The 10,416-nt window shown below is 37.3% G+C and overlaps 1 long non-coding RNA gene across 1 annotated transcript; it reads right to left on the minus strand.

Moving 5' to 3' along the window:
• Positions 1 to 1,040: 1,040 nt before the first annotated feature.
• On the minus strand, positions 1,041 to 7,752 carry LOC141338300 (uncharacterized). The gene is made up of 4 exons (XR_012355818.1): positions 7,456 to 7,752; positions 6,796 to 6,920; positions 4,988 to 5,093; positions 1,041 to 1,142 (listed from the first exon to the last, which is right to left on the minus strand). It is a non-coding gene; the product is annotated as an uncharacterized lncRNA (long non-coding RNA).
• Between the last annotated feature and the right edge of the window lie 2,664 nt (positions 7,753 to 10,416).

Below are 10,416 nucleotides of genomic sequence, written 5' to 3' on the forward strand. Positions count from 1 at the left end.
ACGGCTGAACAATATAAAGATATACATGAAACATAGTCGTTTCAAATCATTATGCAAGCATTCTTGGACTGACAAAAACGCACTTAAATGTTAAACTTAAGACTTGTTTGTTAAATTCACTGTTTTATACAGAAACGTTCTACTGCAATAAACTTATAAAAAGCAATCACTTACCTTTTCAAGGGAAAATTAAATAGGCTAAATAATTACACCCCACATAAATGGTTACCTGTCTACAACTTCCTGCAAAGCTCAGCATCAACTCGCTCACTTATTAAACACTATAGAACCAGGTATTTATGATCTTTAGGAGCACTTGTTAGTTACAGACAGGTGTGCTGGATCAGTGTTGAATTTGAACCCACTCCAGGAACAGAATGGTAACCTCTTATAAAATTAAGGGGTGATTTACAGCACCAGTGCATGTGGTTCTTCATCTGCATGGCATTTAATATACACCCAGCCATACCTCACGTTACATACTAAGTTTAAAAATTTGTTTTAAAGTACCATAAAAATAATGCTTACAATCTATATTGAGAAAGGTTACAAAGACAATCCTTTTTAGATATTTAAACGTGGTAGCAACCTCAGTGGAAACAGACTACACAAATGTTCATTTGACCAGATGCTATGCAGCCACACAACATTGACACTGAATAATTACATTTATTAAACAGTTTTAAACCTAGGTCAATATAGCATTTAAAAATGTGATGACACTGAACACCTGCTCATCACATTACCGCAAAAGACCCAGAGCTGACCATGAGTTTACACTTTAGACATTCTCTTCTAGTGAAAAGACTAAAGTGAATGCTTTAATAAACGTAAGATATAATCAAATAATACAAATATTCAGGACATTAACAACTGAATGCAGCAAGGTAGAAGAGACCACACTATATTGTGAACAGAGAAAAAAACAAAAGGAAACCATTGGTGAGACAAATTTATTTGAACTAGATATTGTGATTAGTCTCTAACAGTGACTCAGTGGCTCTAACAGAACAGAAATCCCTCAGATTTGCAGTCGGTGCATGACAGACACTGGTGATGGACTGTGATGGGACACCGGTGTGAGAATGACGGTGAACCACAGGTGCATTTGGGTGTCTCACAGGTTGTTTTCTCCTAAGTTACTGGGAGAAGAAAAGAAACGGTTAGAGCATTTTCTGTAACACTGTACCAAAAACAGTATCACATCATATAAACGTATGAGAAGTCAACCACATGGTTCACCCTAAAATGGTGCGGTTTTGGGCACCACTAATTTTGACATTATTTGTTCCCTACTATGGAAGACAACGGGGGGGCAAAACTGCCAGGTTGCAAACATTCTTCAAAAGATCGTTCCTTGTGTTCAGCAGAACAAATATATTCATACAGGTTTGGAACAACTTACAGGTGAGTAAATGACAATTCAATCAGTGACACTGACCACACACCCACACCCGTTGGGTTTACATGTTTTATGGGGACATTCCATAGGCGTAATGGTTTTTATACTGTACAAACCGTATTTTCTATCACCCTACACCTACCCTACACCTAAACCTAGCCCTCACAGGAGATTGTGCACACTTTTACTTCATCCAAAAAAAACACTCATTGTGCATGATATATAAGCCTGTTTCCTCATGGGGACCTAAGAAATGTCCCCACAAGGTCAAAATCTACTGGTATTCCTATCCTTGTGGGGACATTTGGTCCCCACAACGTGATGAATACCAGGTACACACACACACACACACACACACACACACACACACACACACACACACACACACACACACACACACACACACACACACACACACACACTTTGTTGTTATACTGTTTTTGCTTGTTTAATTGTCAGTATTTTCAAAATAAAACTTTAAAAAGACTTCAATGTTTAAATTAATCAATTATTGTTATTAAAACTACTAAAAACACAGATATCTCTTGTGTGGCTCGAGTAATATTAATGACACAGATAAATAACCTTTCAAGATGGAGAAGAATAGCAAAAAAAGTTAGCATAACTCCACCATGGCATATTTAAACATGGTCATGTGCATGTTCATCCTGCTGTAAGACAGGAGCACCAGTACTGCAACTGACAGTAATTTCAACTATACTAGTAACTGATCAACTGATACTACTCTGAACAGTCTCCAAAGACAGATCAGACACATTAATTAACTAGATGCACTTACTATATGGTTAGGATTCGGGTTTGGCTTAGCGTTACTTGCATGCATTTATGCATAATTATTGTTATTATAATAGTAGGCACATGTATTGTGTAACAACAACACCTTAGAAAAAAAGTGTTACCAAAAAGTCCTTACCGCGAAATAATTTTTTTTAATAGAAATACAAAAAAAAAAAAGTGTATAGACCAATTATCAGTTTGTAAACATTCGAGATGCGTGTGCAGCATGGTTGCAAAAAACCCAGGAGAGATAGCCTTTACAGCTACAGAATTACACTGATCTGGTCCAAAATAATTTAGATTTAAAAAGATTATATTGGTAAGATGTCATTTACAAAATGTTCTCTGCATATTACAAGAGCTTGTCAAAAAGCACTGTTATTCAACGAAATTGACGTTAGAAAGTGGGATTGTCATACAGATCCCCACACAGGGATGACATTTTTCTGTGGTCTGTTCAAGTGGTAAGAGACCCGGAATATATATATATATATATATATATATATATATATATATATAAGTATTTTAATATTTTTGGCTATTCTGCAAACTAAGCACAAAAGGGTTTAAATGAAAACATTACATTCTGGGGGAAAAACAGCATGGTTACGATGTGGAATAAAATACTTTTTCAATAAACAAAATGTTATATACAGAGTTTCTGCAGATTAACTCTGCATTAAAACTTAAGACTTTTTTAATACCACCTACGAAATTTAAGACCTAAACCTGTATTGTACATGCGCACAGGAGACGATATTCCACACAAAATATCCCCGTAACAGTACCACATTACCGAGATCTTAGTGGTGTAAACTATTTATTTTGAAGCAATATTTTCAGTGTTCTATCAGCTTTTACATAATTTTTTTTTCTTTATAAAATACCATATATGCTTCACCTTTCAAGGCAAATTATTACACTGTATCAATAAATTCTAGGGATGCACCGATCCTTATCGGCCGATCACTACACACAGCCGTTGTTCACTGACGAGCTGCACACTTTCACACTGATAATGAACATTGATTTGCACAGCTCGTCGGTAAACAACGGCTGTGTGTAGTATATACGGCTCAACGTGAAATCACGCACCTGATGGCATTTACCGCTGATTACAGAACCGGCTTTACTGACAAAACGCGCAAGCATTATCGGCCGATTCGGATCAGTGCATCCCTAATAAATTCTATAGCGGTTACCAGTCAGATTAAATAATTTACAATGCAAAATTACAACTGCAATAAATAATGTCATGAGATTAATGTTTCAAATATATTTATGAAAATACAAATAAGAAATGTTGGGGTGAAAAAGCATACTTAAAAAAAAAATACTAAACTACCAGCAGGTGGCAGTAGGTCACTTAACGAATGAGCATTAAGTGTTTCATATAACTGATTCCTTCAAAAAAAATCTGAATCATTCAATAAAATCATTCAGTGTTGCCTGGAGAATGTGCTATACTTCTGTGATCCTTGTTTGAATTGGAACCATTTTCGTTGGTGAAACAGAACAAAACAGTAAATAGTGTCAAGATGCAAGTAACTTAAAGGGATGGTTCGGAGTAGATTTGACTTCATTGCTATGCACTCCGAAGCCCATGTAAATACCCCATCCGAAGTTTTTTTTTTTTTACCTTAGTCGAACATTTATGGAGATAGTTTTTCAAATGGCTTGCTACAGAAGTGAATGGTAAGTGTGATGTATCTCGTAAATTGCACCACTAAACTTGCAAGTAATCTTACCAAACTTGTACAGTAGTGTAAATAGTGTATGTACTCACAAAACACTGCATCGGAACATTTGTAAGTACACCATGAGTGTTTTAAAAACACGTTTTTACCCGAGAACTACTAGTCTCAAAAACTACAAATGGGAAAAGCACGTAAAAGTCCACCTACTACGTTGATATGCACATAGACGTAGTAGGTGGACTTTTACGTGCTTTTCCCAAACCAGGGAAGTGACGTTGACGTGTCGCCATTTGTAGTTTTTTGAGACTAGTAGTTCTCGGGTGAAAACGTGTTTTTAAAACACTCATCCCTTGAAGAACTACTTGACTAACTACATGTTAAACTAAAATGAATGTAACATTTACAATCATGAGAATATTCAGCAAAATAGCTCCCTTTGTATGTTACTAAACTGTATCATGTTATAAATAATCACCCATTTTGAAATAGTTTCTGAGTTTCTTTATGTGTGCCCACAAAGAGACAGGCAGAGTGACTCTGATACCAGAAATACACTATCGATCATCAATCGCTGTTTACGCTGCATGTGTTAAAATCAGAAGAATGATTCTTGAGTTTGTTGCCATGCTGCTTATTTTTTGTCACTTAAGTTTTAATCGGGCTGTTTGTCTGGTCGGGCAAGTAAAAAAATAAAACAAACTAGCTTGAAGGTTGGTGGTCAGCTAGCTCGACCTATATTTATTACTATAATTACTGAAATCATTATATACAGAAAAAAAGGTAGTTTAACCAATATTCTGCTACTGCTATTCTGTCTGATGATGTTGCAGTAATCACAGCGGGGGGTGATTTTAAAACAGTCATTGGGTCCATCAGACTTAAGATATTTTGGCGAAAATGTGACCAAAATATTTAAGGAATAAATAATATTTATTAGGAAAACAGTACTTAAGACAATTTAAGACTTTAAGGACCCGTAGACACCTTGTATATAGCAGTTATCAAATTTATCTGAAAAATAATTGAAATACTAGTTGCAGCCCAAACTAAAAACATTCACTGATTGACAACAAAATCCTAAATTCATTACCTTGTCCAAGTGTGATAAAAGGTTCAATGGCGGAGGATGGAAGAGAGGGTCCTCACTATGTCAGGCTTCTACAGTTGGTGCAACCAAGGCGGCAGAATTAAGGATACTAGAGTAAAAGGAAATCATGTTACAGACACATCACTCATGTATGAAAGGAACAGATATAATGCATACATCGTTTAAAAAACAACAACAACAAATACAAAAAAAATCCTACAGTGGATCTGTTTAAGCAATATTATTGTCATTTTAAAACTAGGCCTCAAACTCAAGTCCTGGAGGGTCAAGCTCTGCAGAGTTTAGCTCCATCCAGCTCAAGATCACACCTGCTTGGAGTTTCTAGTAATCCTGAAGACTTCAGGATTAACACGTAACACTTTCAAATAAATATTTAGATCATAAAAATTAAGTATCAAGTTATCAAAACATTAGATACCTTAAAAAAATAAAAATAAATGAATAATAAATAACCATTTTATAACAAAAAGTGCGAAGTGCACAATGAGGAATGTTTTTGTTCGTTTCCATCTACTGATTTTTTCCCTGACCTTCTATTTGCTGTAATTTAAGGGTGCACACTATTGCTGAAAAACACAATCCTTACTTAGCAGTTCTATTACACAAAGGCACATAAACAAGGCCATATCTGCAGATTTTTTGTAGAAGCAATTTTTAAATTAGAACCTCATGACTACACCACGTTATATATGAGAAGCAGCAAATGACACAGGCGCAAGTGGAAAAACATGGTGACATCAACTTTTATGTAAATATAATGGAGAGAAAAAAATTGCATCACCAAAAATGTTTGAGGTCATGTACATATATTGATTATTGTGACAGGCCTAGAAAAGAGTATGCCAAAGATTCCTAGATGGTCTGCTAAAAGTTCCTCAAATCTTACCCTGGAAGGCCAATGCGCTCCAGAGTTTAGCTCCAATTCTGATCAAACTCGCCTACTTGTGATTCTCTAATTATCCTGAAGATCTTAATTAGCATGCTCCAGTGTGTTTGATTAGGGTTAGAGCTCAACTCCAGGAAAATGGATCTTGTGGTCCAGATTTGAAAATCCCTGGTCTACTACTTCTGGTTAGAATCAAGCAGAAGCAGAAACAGGCAATGTCGCTCCTACAGTGCCGGTGCCCTGCAGAGTTTAGCTCCAACCCTAATCAACAGCATCTGAATAAGCTAATCAATGTCTTCAAGATTACTAAAGCTGGCTGCACACTAGATGATTTAAAAATCTTAACCAATTTTAAAACCACCGACATGAAAACACTTTCTACTGATGTTCAGCCGTATAATCCTCTGAACATGCACAGTAGACGATTCAACCAGACCGTAAATAAACACATTTGTTGACTGTAGGAACGATTTCACAGTGATACGAGATCTCACGGAGACTCTTGAGATCAAACGTGACTAGAGACAGGGAAAAAAAAAACATAATGGAGGTTTACAGCTGGCTCTCGCAGTGTGCATTTGTAAGTACTGGTACTTGAATGGGTTGAAGCTGGGATTAACGCATTTGAAGTGAAAGTACTTGATGAAGATATACTATGTGTGGAGAGCATTCACTCAGTACCATTACCTCATTTTTGACCAAGGCTTTTGTATTGGAACTCTTCATATCATTTAAGTTTATTTTACACACTTTAAGCATGATCACATTGCATACTGAAAATGAGTTATCGCAATCGCACAATCCATTTTTCTGCAATGTCGTGCAGCCCTAGGTTTTGCATACAAAAATACAGTCAATGTTATTGCTGCAAAAAAAACAAAACAAAAAAAAAAAAAAAACATACCTGGACTTTGTGGGAGAAGAAAGCATCCATACAAAGACTGGTTGCCAAAGAGTGGATGATGGAGGGACCACTGCCAAACCTCATGACAGAATTCTAACCGAGTCAGGTAAGCAGATGAAATTGCACTGAAAATAAACATTAATAAAAAAAAATGGTAAAATCAGATTAGATTATTACTTTAATCCCTATAAACCAAAGCAATGTAATAACTATATGAAATCATCACACACTAATAGTGACATATTCAAGAAAATAATCCTTTTATAGCAAAAGGCAATACAAAATATTGTTCTGAATAATTATTCTCTATAATGCACAAGGTTTAGGGAATAACTTTCTGAATAATTTGCCCATTTGATGTCTTTAGATCGGTTTGTTACAGCTGTATTCCAGACATTTAAATTTCTAAATTATAAAACATTAAAAAATGCATATTCTGCATATATTTTATTTTATTAAGAATTGGTGGTCTGGGCTTAAATGTTATCTCTATTGCTAATTGAACATGATATGCACCGCGGTAGATTGCAAAACGCGGAGCTACAACATACAACTATTAAAAATTAGTTCACTTTTAAACATGTTACATCAATCCCACCAATAACAAACATACTATCATAAAATAAAACGATAGATTTCCACATATCATACTGTGCTTACTTCTTAACCACCAAACGTATCGTAACGTTTACACAGTGAAGAGACTGGAGTTCAGTGTGACTGTCTCTTCTTCATCTATTGTCTCGTCTTATATTGGCGAGTCGACTCGGGTGCGTACATCGCCACCTATAGGGTTGATTAAGTACAATTCATAAAGAGGGACTCAAACTGGGAGGAAAAGAAAGAAGTAAAACAAATATCACCGTTATATTTTTGGTAACACCCATTGCTTTGAATATAATATAGTAAAACACAAAGACCGCACTACATTAGAAAACTCCATTTTTTTAACGCTAAGTTAACGCAATGTATCATTATGTAAATGTACATACTTAAAAAAAATAACAAAAAACAAAACAAAAAAAAAAACTTTTTCTCTAATTAAGTAAATCCTTACTCCGGGCAGCGGGCATATATAAACAGGGGTCTGTGCCCACCGCGCGCACAGCCTGACTCCCCTTTGAGCGGACTTCCTCAGCAGTGCGTGTTTTTAGGTAAATTACTTTTTTTTTTACTTAACTAATTTAGTTTAATTACTTTTTACAAGTATAGGACGACTACAAAATTAAATGACATTTAAAACTATGAAGAAAGAACGTTATAAATGTAATTATAATAAGTTAATTACAAATTGTTCGAGGTTTGTTTTTCTGAGGGAACTTTTTTTTTTTTTCTGAGGGAAATAACCACTAAAATAAATAGTGGCCGTTTTCATCCGTAAAACCCATTAAATTAGACTGTCTTTTCTGGTAAATGTGTGTTACATTTACCGGAAAAGAAACACGGAAAACGACTTTCCGTCATCAGGGCCGTTAAACCATAGATATATATATATGCGTTGGTTAGACCGTTAAATGCCGTTACAGCTGTGTGTGACGTCATTGCTAATAGAGCCAATCCGCTCCGTTTAAGAGACGCTCTTTCTTGTCACAGATATCTGTCATGTTAATGTTACTTAAAAAGTGACCAATTATACAATTATTCCTAGTAATATCTTGATTATTCATATTTGTATGGAAAATGGTAGTGCGTTGTCGGTTTGGATGCGAGCGCGTGAGCTCTCTCTCTCTCTCTCTCTCTCTCTCTCTCTCCCTCTCTTTCTCTCTCAGGTGCGCGCCTTTACATCTGTTTAGATTAAAACTATAATGAAATCGGTCATCCCTATTTTTGTAACAACAATAATTATAATATAACATAATAATAACTACTACTATTGTTGTTGTGATTGTTATTCTCAATAATTAAAATGCATCTGGCTTATTTGTGAGGTACGGTCTCAAATACTTTTTCCTGCATTCTTCTTCTCATCTTGCATTATCAATGATATTACACATATTCATGAGAGCCTTTAAAAACTTTGGGAATTTATAGCTACCATAAAAATAATTATTCTCTTCTCTCTTTTTTTCAGTGTCGATTGCCGTCTGATTGATGTAAGTGAAAATAGTAGCAGTCAACCTACACCTCTGTTTCTGCCAGATTCATCATAACATACCATTTCATCAATAATCACTGATAGAACTGAAAACATTTTAATTTGTACAGACACCCATATTTGTTTTTCTTTTTTTTTCTCTTCTGCATGTGTCTACAGCAGTTACATTGACCACAAAGGCTCTTTTAAGAGCCAATTCTCAAGAGCGTCTTTGGCTTTGTAAGTATGTATTTTGACTGACTACTCAGGGTTTAGATCAAAGCAACATCATGCACTATGATAGTAACGTCTTAATGAAGACATTAAAGGGATCATACAAATAAATACATAAATAATTATATTATATTATATTATATTATATTATAAACAAACACACACACACTTCCAAAAGGACATACATCACTTTCCATCACTGTAACAGGAACAATGCTGCAAACTCCAAAACACTGACTGTCCAGTATAAAATAAGACAGCCTTGAGCAGCTGTTGCACTATTGAAGGGAGATAATATTGTAAACATTGTAATGAGCAATTCCACGCAAATGTCAACCTTACCATGAAAAAATAAAGTTTATACAAAAATAACAAAACGTCTAGGTTACGTAGGTAACCCTCGTTCCCTGAAGGAGGGAACGGAGACGTTACATGGGAACTCGCTTTGAGAGACCGATCATCTCTGAGCCTTATATAAAAAAGGCCAATTACAAATTGGCGAGTGGACGTGCGCGCCGGCCACGCCCCCGTACATACGGGTATATAAGATGGCCGCGCGCATCACTCATCAGGTTTTTGCTGAAGAGCCGAATGAGCCGGCGTCAGCGCGACGCCAGGGCCGTGGCAGGGGATGTAACGTCTCCGTTCCCTCCTTCAGGGAACGAGGGTTACCTACGTAACCTAGACGTTCCCCCTCAGTCGAGTCACTCCGACGTTACATGGGAACAGACCCTCTGGAACAGGCCACGGCCCTGACGCCGCGTTACGCACAGACCCACGTGCCAGCAGGCGAACGTGCCGGCAGGCAGATCCGTAACGTAACCTTCCCAACGCCCCGGGGGCCAAAGAAGTGGGCCCCTAGGGATGCCAGAAAACTGAAGCATGGGTTGGGGGGGCGGGGCACATGAACGGTTCTTACGCATGTGGAAATGAGAAAAATTCAATATATCCATAAGGCTAGGGATATACGAGGGAAACAGCGGATAAGCTGGAATAATAAAGGAAAGCCACGACCTGCGGGGCGAAGGAGACCCAGGCAGGAGCACAGTGAGGGCTACCCCGCATCTAGCCCTGACTGCGGGGCATGGAGGACCCAGGGTTCACCGAAGGGAACCTACTGGAAATGGCGCTCGGATCCGAATGGGAATGGCGCAGCAAGCCAACACCAGCCGCCCTCCCGCTCACCTGATGTCTATGTTAAGACACGGGAGGAGACGGCCTCTACGCGGAGGTTGTAGAACCTGGCGAAGGTATTGGGTGTCGCCCAGCCGGCAGCTCTACAGATGTCCGCTAGAGAGGCGCCGTGCGCTAAA

Source organism: Garra rufa, chromosome 7 (genome assembly GCF_049309525.1).
Source record: "Garra rufa chromosome 7, GarRuf1.0, whole genome shotgun sequence".
Lineage (NCBI taxonomy): Eukaryota > Metazoa > Chordata > Actinopteri > Cypriniformes > Cyprinidae > Garra > Garra rufa.